This window comes from Pan troglodytes, chromosome 7 (assembly GCF_028858775.2).
Source record: "Pan troglodytes isolate AG18354 chromosome 7, NHGRI_mPanTro3-v2.0_pri, whole genome shotgun sequence".
In the NCBI taxonomy this organism is placed as follows: domain Eukaryota; kingdom Metazoa; phylum Chordata; class Mammalia; order Primates; family Hominidae; genus Pan; species Pan troglodytes.
In genome coordinates, this window is record NC_072405.2 from 78,249,616 (window position 1) to 78,261,818 (window position 12,203).

The following is a 12,203-nucleotide window of genomic DNA, read 5'->3' on the forward strand; positions in this document are numbered from 1 at the left end:
AAATAGGTCACTTACTTTCTCCTGAGTCTCAGGTTTTCTATCTCTAAAATGGAGAAAATTAACCTCACCCTTGTGAGGATTAAGTGATATTATACATGTAATGTACTAAAGTGAGACTGAGATTAATTTTCTCTAGTGTGCGAATATTGGGTGTTATTATTATTCCAAGCCATCTTACCTGCTGTTTTCATTCCTATGAAGCCAATAAGAATTAAAATGGGCTGAGGCCGGGCACGGTGGCTGATGCCTATAATCCCAACACTTTGGGAGCCCGAGGCGGGCAGATCATCTGAGGTCAGGAGTTTCAGACCAGCCTGGCCGACATAGTCATAGTGAAACCCTATCTCTACTAAAAATACAAAATTAGCCAGGTGTGGTGGCGGGCACCTGTAATTCCAGCTACTTGGGAGACTGAGACAGGGGAATCACTTGAACCCAGGAGGCAGAGGTTGCAGTGAGTCAAGATTGTACCGTTGCACTCCAGCCTGGGCAAAAATGGCGAAACTCCATCTCAAAATAAATAAATAAATACAAAAAGAATAAAAATGGGCTGGAATCCCAGAGACTTGGCATCACTTCTTGACTATGTGAACACAACAACCAGCGGGGACTAATTAAGACAACATGGACATATGTGTTTGCATTACTTCCACGTTCCTGAATTAATATGAGACGGAGTGTGAATTCCCACCACTCTCTCAGCTGGGCGTTACACCCCCAGGCACGTTTATGTACAGACACTCCCCATCCCCCTACACCATCAGACACATGCACATGTGCATACTGAGGGGCAAATCTCGACCTCTTTCTTAAAGCATGTTTGTTCCACAGAGAACAAAGAGCAGTGATGCTCAATGCTGGCGGCACATTAAACTCACCTGGGGCCAAGCACGGCCGCTTATGGCTTACTCCCATAATCCCAGCACTTTGGGAGGCTGAGGCAGGAGTTCTAAATCCCCTAAGCCCAGGAGTTCTAGACCAGTCTAGGCAACCTAGGGAGACGCCGTCTTCACACACAAACAAAATAGCCAGGCGTGGTGGTGTGTGCCTGCAGTACCAGCTACTCAGGAGGCTGAGGTGAGAGAATCGCTTGAGCCTGGGAAGTCGAGGCTGCAGTGAGCCATGATCGTGCCACTGCAACCCAGCCTGGGCGACTGAGTGAGACCCTGTCTCAGAAAAACAAAACTAAAATAACAGAAAATAAAAAATAAACTCACCTGGGTGGCATTTGAAAAATGCTGATGCACACCCCAGACCAACCAGGTTAAAAATGTCTGGAAGTGAGGCCAAGGAATCTGTATTTTTAAACGAGGTTAAGAATCACAGGCCTAGAACCAGAGAATATCAAAGTTAGAAGGAATCTTAGAAATCTTCTAAGTTGAATGGTATCATTTTTCTGATAAGGAAATTTAGGTCTGGAAAAGTTAAGCTACAAACCCAAAGCCAAAACCTGCATCTCTTCACTTCACGTTGAGTACTTTCTTCCCTGTAACATGCTGCCACTGCAAAATTGCAAGACAGATTTTCCCTTTGAAACTATGAATGGCAGTTGCCACTCACGGTGGTTCTCAACCCTGACTGCACATTAGAATCATATGGGCAGCTTTAGAAATGCTTATGTTTAAGTCCCAGCCCAGGCAAGTTAAATCAGAACCTCTGGGTATGAGACCCAGGTACCAGTGTTTTTTCCAAGCTCCCCTGATGATTCCTATGTGCAGACAAGCTTGAGATCCACAAATGTCAAGTGAGCATTAATGGGTTGGTTTTTCTTCTTCTTCTAGGCATAGGTATTGACGTCTTAAATAGGAGCTACATAAAAGAGAAATTCCCTGGGCATCCAATTTTGAAATACAGTTTACATATTATCTGGCATTTAAGTGGAAAAAAGCAGCCTGCTTTGTTTTGATAGGGCAAATATCACGTCCTTTTGATGAGTTGTTGAATTCCAGCATCTTTACAATTTAGTTTGCCTTTCTACTATTGGATCAATATAAAATCAAACATTTGTTTAAAAAATCTGTGAGGACCCTTGCATCAAGCAAGCTGATGCTATTATAACGGAAATAGAATGTAGTTTGTTGAGTGGAAACTGGTTTAGCTCCAGGATGGATCTTTGTTCCTATACAAAACTTATCTCTCTGGCCGTATATCCTTCTGACCCTTTGTGACCATCAGCAGAGCATGAATAATAAGACATTTACCATCTAGATCCTCCTAGAATTGTTAGTTTTCCAGAAGCAGACAAACCTGTTTCCCAAAACTCACTGAACTCTGGTCAAAATGGCAGCATGGCTCATAGACATCTTCCCCTGGCTAACCTGATTCCAGAGGGCACATCCAGAAGGATTGAGCTCCCAGTGCCATCCTCTTACTGAATTCTCCTCTGTGCATGGGTCCATTGTGGACCACTCAGCCTTTAAACCTTGCTTCCTTCCCTCTTCAACCCATGCTGAAGCTCATGTATGAACAGTTGTGCATCTAATTAAATCTTTGGCTTCTGTGCATTTGTTCTAAACAAGTCAAAAAAAGACAAACATGAGAATAGGCATTTTACTCATAAACTGTATAATACAGCCCCATTCTGCTGAATTTGTACTGTGTCTTCTTTTCCACCATTTCCTAACAGCCCATCCTAATCAGGTCCTCCCCTATGTTTCTTAAATGTTACATGTGAATCCCACTTTCTCACTTGCATGGATGTTGTTACTTCTCTCTTCTCACCTAAGGCTCACCTGAAGACTCATACTGCCTTCATACCATTCTCCTTTTCATCAGTATCCTGATCAAGGTGCTTTGGGATTACATCCTGGATATACCGCTTTCTTGGTATTTGCCTATGTGCAAGTTTCTTAACCTAATTCTGCCTCAGTTTCTTCATCTGTAAAATGGGCATCATAATAGTTCTTGCCTCATAGGCTGTTGTAAATATTATATGAATTAAATGTATCAAGCATCTGGGACAATGTCTAGGCCATAGAAAGCACTCAACAAATGCTGGTTGTCAATCATTGGCCAAGATCAGTTTACCAATTTCATTTTCTAGGAATTACAATAATCATACATCTTCCAACATTCCAGTGTTGACTTTTACAAGTTATTATCTAGATTAAAATCTATAATAGGTAACATTTCTCTCTCTTCTGCTTCTCCTTTTCTGTTTTCCGTCCCCCTCTCTTTCCCATCTCACACCATCTCAAAGAAAACAGGCCAGGAGATAAATCCTCCTGGCACAAGTAACACTATTTCATATTTGTGAGAGAAAATTTGACAATGACTTGAGCTAAGTAGCAGTTTGGACAAAGATGTGAATATGGTCTTTGTATATTCCCCAGTGTTAAGATAAATATTTTAAACACATGTCCACATGCAGGTAACTTTTTTATGATGTTCATGTTGGCATGAATAATAATCAGTTTATCACAAAATTACTATACAGTTGTGACATTTCAGAGAACGTGATTTGACCTGCATTATGGCCAAATCCATGTCATAAGACATATGGTAACCAAGAACTAGTGTGTGTTTATGTATAAAATTCAGCTTTCACTGCAGTGCACCTTTGAAAAAGTTGTAGCCAATTTTTTTAATTTTTCTTTTTATTTCAGTAGTTTTCGGGATACAAGTGGTTTTTGGTTACATGGATAAATTCTTTAGTTAGATTTCTGAGATTTTAGTGCACCCATCACCCAAGCAGTGTGTACTGTACCCAGTGTGTAGTCTTTTATCCCTCACCTTCTTCCCAACCTTCCCCTCCAAGTCCCCAAAGTTTATTATATCATTCTTATGCCTTTGCGTCCTCATAGCTTAGCTCCCACTTGTAAGTGAGAAAATAAAATATTTGGTTTTCCATTCCTGAGTTACTTCACTTAGAATAATGGTCTCCAGCTCCATCCAAGTTGCTGCAAAATACATTATTTTGTTCCTTTTTATGCCTCAGTAGTGTTCCATGGTGTATATATACCACATTTTCTTTATGCACTTGTTGGTTGACGGGCATTTAGGCTGGGTTCCATATTTTTGTAATTGCTAATTGTGCTGCTATAAACATGCCTATGCATGTGTCCTTCTCATATAATGACTTCTTTTCCTTTGGGTAGATACCCAGTAGTAGGATTGCTGGATTGAATGGCGGTTCCATTCTTAGTTCTTTAAGGAATCTCCATATTGTTTTCTGTAATGGTTGCACTAATTTACATTCTCACCAGCAGTGCAAAAGTGTTCCTTTTTGCCACATTCACACCAACATCTATTGTTTTGTTTTGTTTTGTTTTGTTTTGACTTTTTATTATAGCCATGCTTGCAGGAATAAGGTGGTATCTCATTGTGGTTTTAATTTGCATTTCCTTGATGACTAGTGATGTTGAGTATTTTTTCATGCTTGTTGGCTGTTTGTGTATCTTCTTTTGAGAATTGTCTATTCATTTCTTTACCCTACATTTTGATAGAATTATTGGCTTTTTTCTTGCTGATTTGTTTGAGTTCCTTTGTAGATTCTGGATATTAGTCCTTTGTTGGATGCATAGTTTGCAAATATTTTCTCCCACTCTGTGGGTTGTCTGTTTACTCTGCTGATTATTTCTTTTGCTGCACGGAAGCTTTTTAGTTTAATTAGGTCTCATTCATTTATTTTTGGGTTTTTTATATTTGCTTTTGGGGTCTTAGTCATGAGTTCTTTGCCTAAGCCAATGTCTAGAAGAGTTTTTCCAATGTTATCTTCTCAAATTTTTATAGTTTTGGGTCTTAGATTTAAGTCTTTGATCCATCTTGAGTTGATTTTTGTGTAACGTGAGAGATAGGAATCCAGTTTCATTCTTCTACATGTGGCTTGCCAGTTTTCCCAGCACCATTTATTGAATAGGGTGTCCTTACCCCAATTTATGTTTTTGTTAGCTTTGTCCAAGATCAGTTGGTGGTAAGTATTTGGCTTTATTTCTGGGTTCTCTATTCTGTTCCATTCTATGTGCCTGTTTTTATGCCAGTACCATGCTGTTTTGGTAATTACAGGCTTGTAGTATAATTAGAAGTCAGGTAATGTGATGCCTACAGATTTGGTTTTTGTTTTTTTTTTGCTTAATATTGTTTTGGTGTAGCCAATTTTTGGGGTTTTTTTTTTGTTTCTTACTCATGAAAATGGAGACAAGTAGGCATAAGTAAGAACAGAGAACAACATCCTTAACCAATCTGAGAAATATTTGCAATTCAAAATGCAGAAATTATAATGATTATTTAGCGGATACTTCAGGAAGGAAAAGCAACCAGAGGTCATCTAATATTGCACTAAGTATTTTACATGGAAAACTGTTCTATGAGATACATATTATGCCCATTTTAGATATGAAGAGACTGAAGCTCAGATGGGAAAATAACTTGACCAGTCACACAGCTAGAAGAATGACAAACCTGAGTTCAAACCAAGATCTGGGTGACTGAAAGCTTCTGTCTCTCTCACTAAATAATAATTATTTTGTACAGTTTACCACCAGAAAACATTAGCTTGCCCAGGATTGGATAAACTTTTTAAAGGCCAATTATAGTACTGCTCTAGGTTCATATAGTACATCTTTTCCTTAGAACTTCAAAACACTCAAACAATCTATTCTCATGACTATCCATGAAGCCAGGAGGAGCAAGTATTATTTTATCGGATGTGGAATCCAGAAGAACAAAGAGATTCTGCAATTTGCTCAAAGCCATAGAGTTAGCAGCAAAAAAAAAAAATTAAAATTAAGGTCTTTGAATCCCAACCCAATACTCATCTCCATTAAAAATGGCTACCTCTTATCAAATACACATTAGATCACATTCTTTAAGTAATAAACCATGTGTGGGTGTATGTATGTAATAATAATAATAATAATAATAATAGCAGCTGCTTTTGTTGAGTGCCTGCCACGTGCTGAGTTCTTCCCGTGTGTTATCGCTAATGCTCATAACTCTGCAAAGGCTAATGTGGCATAGCTTACTTGCTCAGGGCCACATAGCCATGTGATAGAGCTGGTGTTCAAATCCAGGCTTTTTGAGCTTGCAAATCCAGACTTTTTCCTTTAAGCCACACCGATGAGTAAAAAACACCATTCCAAGTCCAAGACAGAATATAGGTAATATTCACTACTACGAAATCCTATTTCAGTAAATGACTTGTGACAGCACTCTGGGTTGTAGTGAGGATTAAATGAAAAATTCATAAAGAGTGCTCTAGAGCAGTACCTGCTATCAAGCAAGAGTTAAATAAATGATCATAATCATGGTAGTCAAGATGATGATGAATGAAATTGTTTGAAATGCATTTGACATATTTCTCATTAGATTTGATTCCACCAAACTAGCTGCACACCATTTGTATCCTCATACCAAAATTGCCAGCCTTCTCTTCTTCATCAGGTGTTATTTATATACAGGCAGATATAATCAATCAAAAACACTAACACATAATTACCTAACCAAGTGATTCTGTGCTGAGATAACTTCTGGGAATGACTCAGGAATATGAGACATGGCCCTTGCCCTTAATTCCAACTTCCACCATAGTTGGAAAGGCTAAAAGAAAATTATAACAACTTAAGAAATTATTTAAATAGTTTTATCTAGCACCTCACCCATAGTTGCTGTGCAGAAATATTTGTGGAATGACTGTGTGCTAAATTATTGGCACAGACTGATAAATCAGACAGAAGGAGAATGGAAATAATGTAGTTGCAGAAAACAGGAAGAGAATTTGCAGAAGGAATGAACCATCAGTGAAGATGGAGACAATCAGATTTGGCAATTAACTGATTTACTGATAAACTTCAAGAGCATAGATAATAGCAAGACAGTGTGACAGCTGTGTTTCTGTAAGGGCACTTGTTGAACAAAGCTCATTTCTGAGGCTGACTCCACACATCCCATTAGCAGGTGCCTCACCTGAGCTCAGGCTTTCATCTGATTCCTGAAACTCTCCTGCAATGCAAAAAACATCTCTTCTCATTATTTTGACTATTTAAATGGCTTGCTTCATGAGTTTCAGAGCAATTCTTTTAAAAATTCTCTTTTTCTGCTTCCCTCTATAAACTCTCTAAGATCACCACTTTAGTTGCAGCTATTTCAAGGTTTTATTGTGCAGTCATAAAAATTGTCATGATATCGAGTTCTAAAATGGCTGTGGCAATGTGTGATAATTACATTTCATTAAAATTCCTAGTATGCTTGCCAGTAGGAAGATTTTCAAAGCCTCTAGTTAATTACTTTATCTAACAGGGTCTATGACTTTTTCAAAGGGTCCATGGTAGAAAAAATAATTGACATTTTTGTTCATGGCTCTTGCTTCATCCAAGTATGTGTGTAGATATATGTATATATGTAGTATGCATGGATAATATGTTTGTATGCATGTGTGTAGACATATATGCATATATGTATGTATATTTGATTTCGTATGATACATCATCATAGCCAAGGACAGTGCCAGACATCCAGCGTGGTGAAATTCAACTCTTCAGGAAGGAAACACCTTTTCTCTTCATCTCTATCCCATAGGAAACCAACAAAGAATTTGGCTAATGGGAAATTCAACTAGGATTCCAAATAGCCTAAGTCACTAAAACTTCTGCCTACACCTTTGTGTTCTACAGGAATCTACTTGTACCCTCAGCTCCTCCAGGGCAAAAACAAACAAAATAGGCAGAATTCTTTGAATGCATTGTGATTATAAAAACCACAGGTTTTCACTATAGTCATGTGCTTTAAAAATTAGTATTTGTACTAAAGTTGATATAAATTGGATCCACAAAAAGACTTTAGACCATTATTTTTCAATAATATATATATATACACACACATATATATGTGTGTATATATATACACATAGATGTGTGTGTATATATACACATATATGTGTGTATATATAACGTGTATATATACACACATATATGTGTGTGTATATATGTGTATATATATACACATTATATATGTGTGTATATATACATATATATGTGTATATATATTTATATACATAAATATATATATACACATATATATGTGTGTGTATATATATATATATATTTTTTTTTGAGATGGAGTCTTGCTCTGTCACCCAGGCTGGAGTGCAGTGGCTCAATCTCGGGTCACTGCAACCTCTGCCTCTCAGGTTCAAGCCATTCTCCTGCCTCAGCCTCCCAAATAGCTGGGACTATAGGCATGCGCCGCCACCTGGCTAATTTTTGTTTCTTTGTTTTTTGTTTGTTTGTTTTTGGAAACAGAATCTTGCTCTGTCACCCAGCCCGGAATGCAGTGGCATGATCTCAGCTCACGGCAACCTCCGCCTCCCAGGTTCAAGTGATTCTCCTGCCTCAGCCTCCCAAGTAGCTGGGACTATAGGCGTGTGCCACCATGCCCAGCTAATTTTTGTATTTTTAGTAGAGACGGGGTTTCACCATGTTGTCCAGGCTGGTCTTGAACTCCTGTCCTCAGGCAATTCACCTGCCTCGGCCTCCCAAAGTGCTGAAATTACAGGCTTGAGCTACTGTGCCCGGCCGTTTTTTTTTTTTTTTTCTGTATTTTTAGTAGAGAGAGAGTTTTGCCACACTGGCCAGGCTGGTCTTGAACCCCTGACCTCAGACAATCCAGCCTCCTTGGCCTCCCAAAGTGCTGGGATTACAGGCGTGAGCCACCACACCCGGCCTCAAGAATAAAATTAGCCATATTTTCCTGTCTGATAGAAGATGGAGCACCTCTTATGCTTCCACTTGGCTGTGGATTGTGAATTCACTAGCCGATTATTTTGCTTCTCTAGGCATTAAGCAGTCAACTCTTCATTTTTAAATGCTAGAGGCAGAGATCATCCAGGTAGATGGATAAGCCTTAAACCATTTGGATTTAAGACAGATATACATACAGACAGACACTCAAATGCTACTGATTCCCAAACTTTGCGAAGTTACGAAAAGTTATTTATTTTGGCAACACTTTCCCCAGCAATAATTCTATATAGCATATAGTTATATGTTAATGGAGTTGTCTGTCAGTTTCTGAGCCCAGGCTGTAGTGCAGTAGCATGATGGCATGATCTCAGCTCACTGCAGCCCCGACCTCCTGGGCTCAAGTGATCTTCCCACCTCAGCCTCCCTCCAAGTAGCTGGGACCACAGGCATGTGCCAGCATGCTTAGATGTATATACCACAGGCATGTGCCAGCATGATTAGCCATATATAGATATAGATATAGATATAGATATAGATATAGATATAGATATACACACACATATATATATATGTTTTTTTTTTTTTTTTTGGAGAGACAAGGTTTCACCATGTTGCCCAGGCTGTTCTTGAACTCCTGGGCTCAAGCAATCCACCTGCCTTGGCCTCCTAAAGTACTGGGATTGTAGGTGTGATCCACCACACCCAGCTCTGAGAACTTTTTTGATCATTTCTTGGCACATCCTAAAGCTAATTGGATAGCCATGAATGCTATAATTGGGTCTGTGAGTGCCACAAACCCAGGCCTGGAAACCACTGATCTCCACATTAAATGGCAGAATCATGAACAGGCCGCATGCAGTTTTCAGCTAAGTCAAAATTCTGTCACTTATCAACTAACTGTGGAGACAGCACAAGGATAACTGGTTTCACTTAAACAACGCACATAGTCCTGAAAGCATAGGTGCACTGATAGTATTCATCCATCCAACTGGAGTCATTTTCTGACTTGCTTACATCAGTACATTTCTAGACACAGCTTCCTTTGCACATGCCACCCCCACCAATTACACGCATCCCTCTCAAAGACCCATGCATATGAGCTACTTAGACTTAAATATATCCCTCCTGCCTTCCCCATGGAATCCAGCTGCAAAACTGTCCAGTAAGCAGTTGCTAATGTAAAGCAGTGGCCTGAACTCCAACTGCACATTAGAATCATCTGGGGAGCTTCTGAAAGTCCCTCTGTCCAGCCAAATTTGAGAACCACTCATCTGACCTAACTTCCTGTGTTTAATTAAGTTGACTTCACAATTTTTAAGTTAAATCATCTCTAACTTAGTCCTTAGGCTGTTCTTGTTTGTGTTGCCTTTTTGCGGCTTTGTAAGTAAAATCCACCCTCTGTATCCGTGGGTTCTACATCTGTGGGTTCAACCAACTGCAGATTGAAAGAATTGAAAAAGAAAAGATGATTTCGTCTGTATTGAACCTGCATAAACTTTTTTTCCTGTGATTATTCCCTGAACAATACAGAATAACTACTAATTACATAGCATTTACATTATATTAGGTATTACAAGTAATGTAGAGATAAAGTATACAAGAGTATGTATGTAGGCTAAATGGAAATACTACATTTTATATCAGAGACTTGAGCATTTGTGGATTTGGGTATCTGCAGGGCATCCTGGACCCAATTCTCAGTGGATGCTGAGGGATGACTCGTTAGTCACCTGTCTGTCCCTTGAGCTCCTGCTTCTCTGGATGAAGATGTTAAACGTTCAAGACATCCTAGCCAATCCACAAAAAAAGGCTGTACCCTGATATGGCTTGAAACAACCAAATTCAGTAGTACCAAGAGTATAGGGGGCTAAAGCAAAATCATAGAAGAAGTCCTGTATCTCTAGGATTTGGGGATTATATAGTAGAAGCCAAAAAGCAGCTCTGATAATTCAACATACATTGAAGACATACAACTCCCTTAAGAGAAAGCAAACCATGGCTCTGCATCTTGGTTCATCATGAATAATTGCATATCATTTTGTACACGAGTGTCAGTTATCAGCAAAGCCATCTGGGACCTTTGGCCAAACTTTACTTTGCAGTAGGACACTTTGCAACCAAGATATCACCCCAAATATGTACTGGTATAAGAGGGAGGTATGAGATCCTTTTAAATGATGCATGAAAGAACATCTTTTATTTAATAATTATTTATTTATTTGAATATATTTGAAAATATACGTGGCACAAAAAAACATAATTTTACAGTGCAGATAGTATTGTTCTGTCCATAGTTTAGAAATGCACCCATTTAAAGAAGAGTTTCTCACTCTTTAACTAGATATGAACAAAAACAATAAAGGATAAAGAAAAGTTTCAGTAGATAATGGTACACAACTGATAGACCTATATGGAAAGGAAAAAAGACAAAAGTGTGATAACACTATATTTTAACTCTGTGACAACTGTGGCCAACTTAAAATTAAATATTCTTCCTGCCTCCCAAATTAATTTTGTAGGGAGAAGGGGGAAAATAAAATGTAAAAGAAGTTATTCAGTCTTTAAGTAAGATGTGGAGGATCCCAGGAAATGACCCCCAGGGTGAAAAGCTATTATTTCAGCCAGGTTGAGATTCAGTAAGTGCAAGGACACTTAGTCCGGAGGCAATGTCATATTTACTTGGATGTAAGCCTGCAGCATCTGTGGCAGGCATGTTAGAAGGCTCAGTCTAGAAAAGTCAGTGCAAGCTCCCCGTATGTGTCTGTTGGGAAGTGAACTCTGTCTCACATAGCAGCATGCCCACTCTCTGCCGAGTGTGCAGTTGAAACTGCAGAGTTCCCTGATCCCCTTCACAGGATGTGCAACAGGGGTGTGGCATGCCTGCTTGGTCACCACCACTGCTCAAACCCCTGATGAGAGGGGGAGCACGCAGATAGGCAGGTACAGGAACCAGGGCGAGTCTTTTGGGCTCCAGCCCTGCGGTAGTATCTAGGGGCAGGTGCCGACGGCCCCAGTGTTACAATGCTCTTTTAGCCTTGCCGTCTGCAGACAGCTTGTTAACCAGTTCAATGGACCCTCTGCCTTTTGACAAGGGTAGAGGGCCAATATGACAGCTTTCCGTATTCCAAGCTCTTGCCTAGCTCTTGGAAGAATCAGGTCACACACGGGCTTGAAGGATGAATGCAGGGTTTTACTGAGTGTTGGAGGTGGCTCTCAGTGGGACGGATGGGGAGCCAGAAGCAGGGATGGAGTGGGAAGATGATCTTCCCCAGTTTGGCCGCTGGATGGCCACACTCCTCTCTGACCACCCCTAGCCAAGCTCCTCTCAGTGTTCAGACGTTCCTCTTCTTCTGTCTTTCTCTGCCACCTTGTTCCACCATTCGTCTGCTTGTCTCCTCATCTCCTTGTCTGCTTCCGGAGCCTGGGTTTCAGGGTTTATATGGGCACAGGATAGGTGGCATGGCAGGCCAAAAACAACTTTTGGGGTGCAAAAACAGGAATCCCTGTCCCCATTTAGGGCTGTAG

At 39.8% G+C, this 12,203-nt stretch overlaps 1 protein-coding gene across 12 annotated transcripts in view; it reads left to right on the forward strand.

Moving 5' to 3' along the window:
- The window catches only part of SULF1 (sulfatase 1), a 193,716-nt gene that overhangs the window by 141,381 nt on the left and 40,132 nt on the right, over nucleotides 1–12,203 (forward strand). The gene's annotated exons all lie outside the window — the stretch shown is intronic.